The 12,194-nt window shown below is 40.4% G+C and overlaps 1 long non-coding RNA gene across 1 annotated transcript in view; it reads right to left on the bottom strand.

Moving 5' to 3' along the window:
- Nucleotides 1–2,005: 2,005 nt before the first annotated feature.
- The window catches only part of LOC144369581 (uncharacterized), a 29,673-nt gene continuing 19,484 nt past the window's right edge, over nucleotides 2,006–12,194 (bottom strand). The window contains exon 2 of the long non-coding RNA XR_013429367.1: nucleotides 2,006–2,250. This is a non-coding gene — a long non-coding RNA (uncharacterized LOC144369581). The remainder of the gene's footprint in view (nucleotides 2,251–12,194) is intronic.

Genomic DNA, 12,194 nt, shown 5'->3' with positions numbered 1-12,194 from the left:
CCAATGCCGTTCCTCCTCTCCAGACCAGCAGTTTGCAGGGAAGAGTTCAAGGGAGCAAACTTTTTACCATGTCTTTCATCCTTACAGCAAGACTGAAGCGACTTTTTGCTAAAATCAATGTGTGAACATTCTGATAGGAGAACAGGTCCAAATTTAAGGAATTTGCTGAAAAATCTTGAGTATCGCTGGTTTGAGGGGCACTGCTGTTTGACTCCATGAATCCAAGGATAAGTTTGTGCTGGTCATCATGACGTGAGCACCAGAAGGTTTTTGCATCTTAATGTCCATCAATAATCAGCATTTATTAAGTACTTTGTATGTGCCCAAATCCTCATAAATATTTTACGCTGTTTATTCCACTTAATCCCTTTGAGATGGGTACTTAATGCTTGACAATGAATAAACTGAGACTTGGCTAGGGTTAAATAACTTACCTAAAGACATACAGTGAGTACATAGTAAAGCCAGGATTTAACCCAGACATGCTGAATCAGTAACTTTCTAAGGAATTAATAAATCCAAGGGTATCAACACTCTTTTCTCAAGTAAGAGACTTGATGAAGTACAGCACCTGCCTCTAAGGATTTGGCAGGAGTGTGGGGAAGCCTGAGCTGTGATTACAGCTCCTCTGGGGATCTGGTAATCAGCAGCCTCCCTTGTTCTCCTGTTCATGCCTGAGATCCAGCCCACCTCCATGAGCTTTCTCAAAACTGCAGTCCCAGCAGGGACCAAGCAGAGACTAGCCCTTTGAGGTCACTCTCCTCCCCATCTGAGTCTCCACCCCAGTGCAGGAAGAAGGGCAGCACAGAGAAAAAGAAAATGGAGCAGGACACCACCCCCCACAAACACACTCTCAGACAGACACTATTTTTCTAGCCATTCATCACCGAAAGCTTTCAAATGTTCCTTAGTTAAAATATGCAAGAAATTAGCACCTCTATCACTTATGTTTTATATATATATAATTACACTTCTGCAGCCTGTCCTAAGTGACAGGTATAAAGATTTGTGTGTAGGAAGTTCATAAAAACAATATTCATGATGGTAAGTGATTACACACAGATTAAATAGCCAACAATCAGGACATGGTAGAGTGTGTGTGTGTGTGTGTGTGTGTGTGTGTGTGTGTGTGTGTGTGTGATATGTGTAAGCTCCATGACAGCAAGAACACTTACTCTTTCTCCAGAATCTATCACAGTGCCTGTCACACACACACACATAAAAAAAATAGTGCAATACATTGACATTGATAGGCCAGTGAACATAATAGAACACTTTGCAGTCTTTAAACACATTTAAAAAATAAGTAGATAATTTTTCGAGATATAACGGTAAGCCCCAACATATACAGATTTTTCAGTACAATTGCGGTTCCTCTTTTAAAAATAAGTTGGGTAGAAAAGACACCTAGAAGGAAATGAACTAAATATAAACACTGGCCATTTCCAAGGGGTAAAATTACATAGGCCTTCTAATTTTTTCTTAAAAAAATTATTTTTTTAAATTTTTTAATTTCCAGATTTTAGACTGAATGAGTCGGGTGTTGGTAAAACGCACCTGTAATCCCAGCTTCTCAGGAGGCTGGGGCAGGAAGATTGCAAATTTGAGGCTAACCAGGGCAACTTAGTGAGACCCTGTCTTAAAGTAAAAGAAAATAGGACTGGGAATGTAGGTCAGTGGTGGAGCACTTCCCTAGCATGCACGAGGCCCTGGGTCTAATCCCGGAACTGCAAAAATGAAGATAGATAGATGATAGAATAAATGACTTAAAAAGAAAATATCTAAAAACATTGTTTTTTGATGATCTGCCATCAGCTTCTACATTTTATTTCCAGGTGAAGTGGTTATAAAGCACGTAAAAGTAGTCACTTAGCAACATAAGCAGAGCACTTTGTTCAAAAAAATAGATTCTTAATTGTTATTTATTGACTTTTTACAAACTTACAACCCAAGAATGGTTCCTGAAAGCAAATGAAAGAGAAAGTACAAGAAACAGAAACAGACATCAGTGATTGGCGATGCTTTATTAAGAAACAGAGGGGCACATTTTCAAGAGGAAAATGGCAACTGGTTACAACAGGAGTCAGTCTTGTAGGGTTCAGGGAGATGGAATCATAGCAGAATGTGTCAGCTGGGCCGTGGGGAACAGTTGTAGATACGGGAACCGTTGAAAGTCCAGACCACATTGTTTTCCTTCTCTCCCTGGCCTCCTTTCTACCTGGGGGTTGTTTTTCTGTATCTTTCAGTTACCTATAGAAAAAGAGAGAAAATAAAGCAGAAAGAACAGAAAACAGCTAGATTTCTCTGAGTGAGTGTATTTTGTTTGCTTAGATGTGACTTCAGAACTGTATAATTATTTTACATTATTAAACAAATTAAATTCATTTTTCAAAAGCAATCCCTAAAAATAAAAGGCAAATAGAAATAACAAATCTGGTCTTGGGCTAGGGCTGGGGCTCAGCGGTAGAGCGCTTGCCTAGCATGTGTGAGGCACTGGGTTCCATCCTCAGCACCACATACCAATAAATAAATAAATAAAGTCACGTCCATCTACGACTAAAAAAGTATTTTTTAAAAAAATCTGATACTCTAACTGGCAGTGTAACCATTAAGAAGAATTGTAAATTTCTCTGAAGCACAACAACTTGGCTATATATTCACAATAAGATAAACCTGAAAGATAAATAAAATAAAATAAAATAAAAACCTGCAAAACTCTAAATGCATTTCCATGATGGTGGTGGTAGTAGTAGCTTGTGTTATGTGTTTGTAGGAGAGTTAAGTCAATATTTAGGTTGATGCTGACTGAGAGTTTTCAGCATGGATGCCAAGATTAATGATGGTAGGTGAAAATCCTAGATCTAGAGTCTGAATTAGGAGCACTGTATCAATCCCTGACTTCTCTTTTTTTTAATATTATGCATCTTTTTTAGTTTTGTGCTCTGAAAAGGCCCATAAACAAAGACCCACCCAGTAGTGATGACATCTCAGAACATATATTTCAAATAATATTTCTCTCTATGGAAAGCAGGACCCATTGAGAAATGACTGATTCCCAAGTACAAGGAAAGCCCAAGATATGCTAGCGAACCAGAAAGCAAGGGAACTTTCTAAACTATTCGTGTCTTGCCAAAAGGATTCATGAACTGATTTGAAAAGGCTCCCACTGGCCAAAACTGAAACAATTTGAACATCAACAAAGATAATGATTGCAATGGATTGAATCACATTAACTATTTAACCCAGTGTTAATAATGACACTGAAAAAGAAAAAGAAAATGCAACTCATTAACCAACCTCGGATATGTACTGGAGAGCCAACTCATTATCTTATAACTGGTCATTAAAAAGTGGGGAGAGGGAGTGAAGCAATTATCAGAACTTCCTTATAAGATCCACACATCAGAGCATTCAAATAGTTGACAAGGAACACATTTCTTTCTTGATTATCCCAGCCTCAAATGAAGGAAATGAGATAGAACATTACATTTTGCAACACTGATGAATTAATGGGTCTAGGCTAAGATTATCAATTATTGATAAATGTCACAGAAGAGAGAGAGAGTTAGACATTATGAGCTTCCTAATGGAAAGCTACCACTGTGAAACAGTCCAGTCCAAAAAGAAAGAAGAAAAAAAACTTGCATCTGCTTAAATTTCTAAATAAAACTTTGAAAAGATAAAATAGCCAATCAGGAAAATTTGGAAACAGGTTGACTATATGATGATATTGAGGAATCATTGCTAATTTTTTAAGAGACAATGGTCTTACAGTTTTTTTAATGGAATACTTTCATATGTATTTTAAAAATCCAAAACAAAAGATCCAAAACTTGTCACCATTGCCCCCACTGTCTGCTTAAAGTCACAGATTGTCATTTATGAGGCTCAGATTGAAGCCCTGTGGATTTAAGCACAAATTGGCATGTCACCCCAAAGATATGAAAATTACCCTAAATCTGCAAACCTACTTTTCAAAGCAGTTTTGTGCCTTCTTCAGCTGTGGAAACCCATACTTCTCAGACCCCATCGTCATCAAAGTATTCCCTACGTGACCCTGCTTTGCTCTGATATCTGCGATGAAGATTGAAATGCATATAAATGTCAGTCTTATGTTCGCGTGCTTTCATCTCCTACATCATACCTGTCAGTTCACTTCACTGAGCAACTTTGAACGGAGGCGTCTGGCACAAGGACAGGGAATTTACATTTTTTTCTTGACTTTTTTACTCATCCTGAATTCATCAGAAAGCCCTTTGAGTGTGCTGGGAATCAAAATAATAACTCTTTTTAATGGCACTTACAGTACTTGAAATCTAGCAACATGAAGACCCAGTTTGGATCAAGCATGAAGGTCATCCAGTCTTCTGGTAACTGTGACTCGGAACCCACAGAAGATGTGTAATAGTGGTCTACTTTATGCTTTGAATATAGCCCTTGCTGCTCTGCCATTGTGACTTATTTTTAAAAGGACATGTTTCTTTCTCTTCCTCTCTCCCTGCTCCCTGCCCCCAATCTCAGGGGAAACAGGATTACCTTTCTTCCCCATCCTAGGCAGAGTGCTCTGTCCTTGAGCACCTACCCACCACAGGAACCAAGTAATTCAGACTTGGGGATGGCACCAGGAAATCTCAGAAATGACTGGCTCCCAAATTAAGAAGTGAATTACAACTCCAGACAGAGTTGTAAACATGTGAAATGTAGTCTTTGATTCACATCTTTAAAAACCCTCTGCTTTCCCTAATGGGCAGAATCATAGTTTCTGGGGCAGGAGTCCCCTGTGTTTCTCTGTTGCTAGCAAAGCAATAAAAATTCATTTTCCCTTTTCTCAAAACCATGTCCTCATTATTGGATTGACACTGGGGACTAGGACGGAGCTTTTGGTAACAGACGAACTGGTACCTAAAATCTGTGAGTTGTTCTGTTACTACACAACTTTTTCCCCATACACATGTGACTTGACTTATGATGGAGAAGTCTATCAGAATTCGAAAATATCATAAGTTGAAAATGCATCTAACACACATAAGCTACCAAACCTCACACGTTAGCCTAGCCTCCCTTAAATGTGGTCAGAACTCATGCATTAGTCTACAGTTGAGCAAAACTGTCTAACACAAAGTCTGTTTTATTAGAACTTGTTGAATATCTTGTGTAATTTGTTTGGTTCCAGGTACTCCACGTGGATACCCAAATCCACAGATGCTCACATCCTTATATAAAATGCATATAACCTATGAACATCCTCTCTTATACTTTAAATCACTAGATGATTTATCATACCTCATACAATGCAAATGCAATGTAAACAGTTGTTATACTGCATGGTTAGGGAATAATGATCAAAAGGTCTGTACGTGACCAGTACAGAAGGAATTTTATTTATGAATAGAATCCATAAATACAGAACCCACAAGTATGGAGGATTGACTATGTTTAAACTAAAGAATTAAATTGTGTGTGTATGTGTGTGTGTGCAGACATTAATATGGACACACAAAAGAAGGCAGACTGCACAATGATAAGAGAAATCTGCACCAAAAATAGAAGAAAATCATACTATCTGCTCAAGGTTTCAGTAGATCTTTCGTATAAAAGCCCTGGGAACTGACGTCAGAATCTCACTGCCACTTGTATTTGTTGGGCATATTTACAGTTAGATCATATGGTACGCTGTGTGTGGTATCTTTACTCTCCATTGGTCTCAGATAATCGTCTTGTTCTCATGAAGTGATTCCATTTGTGTTACAGGTGAATATTTAGAACAAGGCAGATACCCTTAAAGTACCTTACAATCTCTTTAAGGTATGAGGCTCTAGAAAAGGACTCATCTGTGACTATCTCTCCCCTGGTCCCTTAAGAATCCCCAGTTCTCCCGTTTGCCCCTAGAACCTGATTACCTTCCCACGGAGCCCAGTCATAGGCCATTCACTTGGAGTTGAGTGTGCCTCTCTGCCAAGTCCCCTTTGGGTGTGGCTCCCACTTTTGCTCTTAGTGATCTCCTCAGACCCCGTGGCTCCAGGCCTGGGAGTCAGAGTGTGGGTTTGTGCCACTACCCTGTCCAACAAACATAGCAGTCTGCGCCCCAGCCAGAACACCTCCTGTGGGGAGCCACCCCACAGCCTGTCTTCAAGAATGCTGTCTCTGCCAAGAAGCTTAAGCCTGATGGGAACGTCTACAGTCCACCCACCTCATGCAACTCTTATATGCATTTATTAGTTAAAAGCAAATTGGCTCTAGAATACGCAGGTGCATTTATTCTCCCTCCTCAGAGTTCAAAAACAGAAGAAACAAAGAACAGCAGCAAAATCTTGAAACACATACAATGGTTTTGCTTTTATTAGCGTATTGTGTCTTTCTGGCGTAAGAGTTAATCTTTCCAAAAATCTTCTGTTGTTTAAAATTGGCCAAAGGGTGGGGGGTCTTCTGATGCTGACTCAAATCATGCATCACTTCCCTTTCAAAATGGGACAATCCCAGATCAAAGAACTGGACAAAGGACTCACAACAATGAAGCAAACACATTTGGAAAATAATCAACAGTTTTTTCAGCAGAAATCATTCAGAGACAGGGAGGAAAATCACATGGAGTCCCGTGTCAAACCCCACCAAAGACAGAAACAGCTGGGAAGTTAAGGAAAGAGAGGTCGTAAGCAAACTAATACTGAAATCCTTCCCTTGGGCAGGGCTATTAAGTATTTCAGAATTTGACTCCTTCGAGAATAAGCATCTGATCTCTTTTGTTTGAGTTCTGCAAAATAACCCAACCAGGTACGATAACACAGAAGCCTCAATTCCCTCAAGATTGAGGGATGAGCTAAAGGTGCAGGGAGTGGTTGAAAGAGTCTGAGTTTGGAGGGGCCTTCTCTGAAATTAAGAACAACTCCTCATGCAGAGAGTGGAGCCTGATGCTTTACAAACCCTCAGGGTGTGCAGGAGGCTGAGGGTGGAGATGTCCCCTGCGCAGGCCTGTCTAACACAGGCTACGTCTGGAAGCAGATGAGCAGAAGGCAGGTATCTTTCCTAAGTCTGGAAGCAGATGAGCAGAAGGCAGTATCTTTCCTAAGTCTGGAAGCAGATGAGCAGAAGGCAGTATCTTTCCTAAGTCTGGAAGCAGATGAGCAGAAGGCAGGTATCTTTCCTAAGTCTGGAAGCAGATGAGCAGAAGGCAGTATCTTTCCTAAGTCTGGAAGCAGATGAGCAGAAGGCAGTATCTTTCCTGCCTTTGGTCTCACTTGGCTGCCTCTTTCCCATCTCTCCTCCTTTAAAACCTTTGCTCACCTCCAGAGATTGCAAAGATGGGAATTTTGAAGCAATAAGTTTCTCCTACCTTCCTTCAAAACTGGATTTGAATAAAACCTATTTTCTGACCAATTTGACTTTGAGTATTTATGGAGCATCCAGAACTCTAGCCCAGGCTGTACGCCCTGGGCCGTACCACCTAGTAACAGTGCATGGAGGAAAAGTCCTACAGCCCCACGAACAAGGTGACAGAAGGATTGTGCTGATCGCTGAGGGACACAATAGGAGAAACTGAGTTCGTTTTTTCTTACATCTTCAGAGAGATCTTTGATTTCTTTAAGGAGTATTTAGTTGGATTTTTTTTTTTTTTGCTACTGTGGCCAAAAGACCTGACAAGAACAATTTTAGAGAAGAAAAAGTTTATTTGTAGTTCATGGTTTCAGAGGCCTCAGTCCATAGATCCATAGTCCATAGAGTCCACTGGCTCCATTGCTTTGGGCCTGAGTGAGGCAGAACATCATGGTTGAAGAGGAAAGCAGCTCAGGACACGGCCACCAGGAAGTGACAAAATATATACTCCTAAGGCACACCCCAGGGACCCACCTCCTCTAGTCAGTACCTGCCTGTAGTCACCACCCAGTTAATCCCTATCAGGGGATTAATGCACTGATAAGGTGAAGACTCTCATAACCTAATCACTTCACCTCTAAACCTTCTTGCATTGTTTTCCACATGAGCTTTTTGGGGACACCTCATATCTAAACCACAGCAAGAAGCCTTCCACCTGCCTCCTATACAGTGGACTCTCCTGGACATAAATCAGGTTGTTGAATTCTTCCTTGCTTATATTTTTGAGGCAAGAATAGAACGTATGGGCATGCTAATACGACAGTATTTGGGTATGATTACATCTCAAATGTCTTCAAAAAGTTTACATCATGATTTGGTTTCAAAACAAAAATATCTGGGGTACATAGGATGCCGTGACAACAGAGCAGCATGTTGTCAATTAATATCAGTGAAGCAAATGTTCACCAGAAGGAAATTTGTACATTTTCAGTTGGTCTCAAAAGCAACATTTAAGTCCTGAGAAAGGACAGTTTCCTCAAGTTAATGAGGCTGGGTTACATCCTGCTTATGTGACACATAAAACAGAATTGCTGAGCAGACGTTGAGTGCATTCACTGAGGCAGGAGAAACATCTAACTAGCAAAAAGACTTCAGAGGGATAAGAGGCTGGGTGAAGGTAAATTCATGGACTCTACAGGATTACTTTCATGGATTGTGTCATGATTGGTAGACAGCATTATCTTCTTCCTATTATGGAGTTTCATAATCAATTTGAAATATTTCTTTGAAGGGTTTCTCCTTTTCTTCCTAAATTACACAGTAGTTCCCCTTTATCTACAAGAAGATAAATGCAAAGATCCCCCAAGGGATTCCTGAAATGGTGGATATTAATGAATCAACACATGCTGTGGGTTTTTTTTCCTCTACATATATGCCTATGATAAACTTTCACATTTTCAATTCTTTATAGCTTCTCTTTGATGTATTTGAGTTAATAATATTACTACTACTCTTGCAGTGTAGCATCATTATTAAGTAAAATAATAGCTACTTTAATTAAAAAAAAACACTCCCATACCATAGCAGGTGACCTGATAACCAAGATGACTACTAAGTGACTAACAGGTGGGTGGCATATACAACATGGATACATTGGACAAAGGGATGATTCATGTCCCAGGTGGGGCAGAACAGAATGACATAAGGTTTCATCATGCTACTCAGAATGGCATGCAATTTAAAACTTACAAATTGTTTATTTCCAGAATTTTTTATTTAATATTTTCAGGCCATGGTTGGGTGCAGGCAACTAAAATCCCAGAAAGTGAAACTACAGATAAGGGAGGTAGAGAGAAAGAGAAGAGTCAATGATGACATCAAGGCTTTCAGACAAAGCAAATGAAGTAATAAGTTTTTTATGTAGAGAGGTGAAGAGTTCCAGGGAGAACAGCATTAGTCAAGCAAAAATGATCAGGACTTTAATCTTGGTTGTGGCAAGCTTAAATGAATTCCAGTAGAAATGGGGATGAGCACGTTCAGTGGGGAGGTGCAGGCTGCAGATAGAAATCTGAGGATCTGTGTGTATAGATGACCTTGGATTCCTTAGAAGCAGAGCCCAGAGCTTTGAGGTGGGGATTCTTATGAAAATCATTTATTTAGGGGATAATCTCAGACAAGATCATAAGCATACAAGAGAAGCCAGAGGACAGAGGAGGAAGCTGGACAGAGATGTGTGTTCCACCAACATCTGGTCTCAAGTTATGGAGAGTCGGCCAGTGGTGCCACCTATTCCCCCTGCCCCACAGGGGGATGTCAGTATGGAAGTGACCTGGGGATGACAGCAAGGTGTTGGAAGCCACAGTTATGGGTGATATCCCCTAGGGCAGGGCTGTAAACACAAAAAGACAAAGACCTAAAGAAAAGCCGATTATTACTATGATAATAATCCTCCCTTATCAGCCAGGATTCTCAAACTGCCCCTTGGAAGAAGCCACATGTCCATCAGGAGCACTCACATGTGGAACAGTAGCACACGTGAAAAAGAACTGTGTGTGATGCCACGTCTCTGGACATGGAGAGTTTGATCACTACAGAGGCTATTGTTGGCCTGTCTAATACACACTGAGGGAGACCTCTAGGCAAAGTGGGAAGATGTGGGTAAGGCATTTAAAGATGTCTGTTTCCAGAAAGATGGGGTAGGGCTGGGGATATAGCTCCGTGGAAGAGCACTTGCCTAGCATGTGTGAGGCCCTGGGTTCAATTCCCAATCTACAAAAAATTAATTAATTCCCTTACAAGATGAGGCAGGCTCTCATTTTCCTAATTCTTCCTCTAATGACATTATGTACAAGACAGAAATAAAAATATTCTGAAAGGTGGAACAGAAAAGTCAAGCCAGCCAGGGACAGTGAGACCCTGGGAAAAACACGGTGGCGAGTGCATTGAGCTTTCTTTCATCATCATTTATTCTGAATTGGACGCTAGAAAAGCCAACAATCCAGAAAATTCAATGAAGACAAACAAAAGTGCCCCCAAGACTTCCCTGTCTATCCAAAGGATGTAAAGGGAACGTTTAGGAAGACTGACAATGTGTAGCCCATAACAGCATGACTCAAGCCCATGTCCCCCAAAACCTCACTGCCCCAGCCCTCAGCAAAGACAAAGTGGAGAACCTAGATTTCCCCACAACTGCCCACAAGGATATGCTGCTCACTTCCCAGGACAGTGGCACCAGGAAAGTCTGAGTTATGAGACAGGACTTTCAGCCCTGCTAGGTGATAGTGGGCTCCCTCTCTCGGTATCAATGGAAATCACACAGAAAGAGCACTGAGAACCCCACACTCTGCCATACTGCTGCAGAGATGGTTAGGTGGCGAGGTAGGACTTTCACCACTGACCAGTGGGAATGAGGCCCCTGCAGCATGTGCTGGCTGAGACCATACGAGAAACAGTGAGTCACCCCAGCTCAATCAGCCAAGGTGCACACAGCAAGGCATAGTGGGACTCCTGAAACCCCACCCACCCCACAAGTAATGGGGTGCCCTCCTCATGTGGGGAGCGTCAATGAAGGCCAAGTAGAAACCTGGACTTCCACCCATCTGGCAGTGAAGAATTGGTGCCCCACTTCCCCTGTCAGAGCAATGTCTGAGGAAACCTGCTTCAAAGGAAGATTAAAGCTAAATGTGGTGGCACACGCCTATAATCCCAGCGACTCAGGAGGCTGAGATAGGAAGGTTACAAGTTCAAGACCAACCACTCTCAGCAAATTAGGGAGGCGCAAAGCAACTTAGCCAGACGCTGTCTCAAAATTTAAAAAGAGGGGTGGATGTGGCTCAGTGGTTAAGCATCCCTATGTTCAATCCTCGATACCAAATATAAAGCAAAATCTGAAATAACTGAAAGGAGAAGTGGTAAAAACCAGAATGATACTTAGAGACTTCAATACCTCTCTCTCAACATCAATAGAACAACAATACAGAAAATCAAGAGGATAGAGGATCTCAACAAAACCAGCAAGCAACAGCATCTACCTGAAATTTACAGGATACAACACCCAACAACAGCAAAATAAGCGCTTTTTTCGAATGCTTATTAAATTCATTATAAGAAAGCACACATCCTGGATCATAAAACAAACCTCAACAAATTTAAAATAGTTAAAATTGTGATACAATGTTTCTGGACCATGATGAAATCAAATTAAAACTGAGTAAAGATTGTAGGAAAAGCTTCAAACACCTAGAAACTAAATAGCAATCTTCTAAATAACTCGAGTCAAAGAGAAAATCTCAAGGGAAATAAAAACTATATTGAGCAAAATAAAAATGGAAAGAAATGTAACAAAATTTGTAGAATGCAGTTAAAGTGGTTTTGAGAGGAAATTATATACACTAATAATATCCATTAGAAAAAAAAAAGAAAAATAAAAAAATCAGTAACTTAAGCTCCCATCTTTAAAACCTAGAAAAAAAAAACTAACACAAAGCAATTATAAGAAAGAAAATGATAAAGAAGAGAGAATTAAATTATATTACCACACAACAACAGAATGGATGCATACCTGTAATCCCAACATCTTGGGAACCTGAGGCAGGAGAATCACAAGTTCAAAGCTGGCCTTGGCAACTTAGATCAGCTCAAAATCAATCAATCAATCAATCAATAAAACTGGGATTGAAGCTCAGGGGTAGAACAACCCTGGGTTTAATCCTCAGTACCATAAATACATACATATATACATACATGCATACATACGATAAAGATGTCAAACAGCTGAACTTAGAAAAGGCTAAAAATTCATAAAACCTCTAGCAAGATGGACAAAGGGAGAGAAAGAGAGAAAACACAGATTGCCAATATCAGACACTGCAGAGAACAAAAGG

This window comes from Ictidomys tridecemlineatus, chromosome 12, assembly GCF_052094955.1.
Source record: "Ictidomys tridecemlineatus isolate mIctTri1 chromosome 12, mIctTri1.hap1, whole genome shotgun sequence".
Classification (NCBI taxonomy): domain Eukaryota; kingdom Metazoa; phylum Chordata; class Mammalia; order Rodentia; family Sciuridae; genus Ictidomys; species Ictidomys tridecemlineatus.
This window is presented reverse-complemented; position numbering and strand designations above follow the sequence as displayed.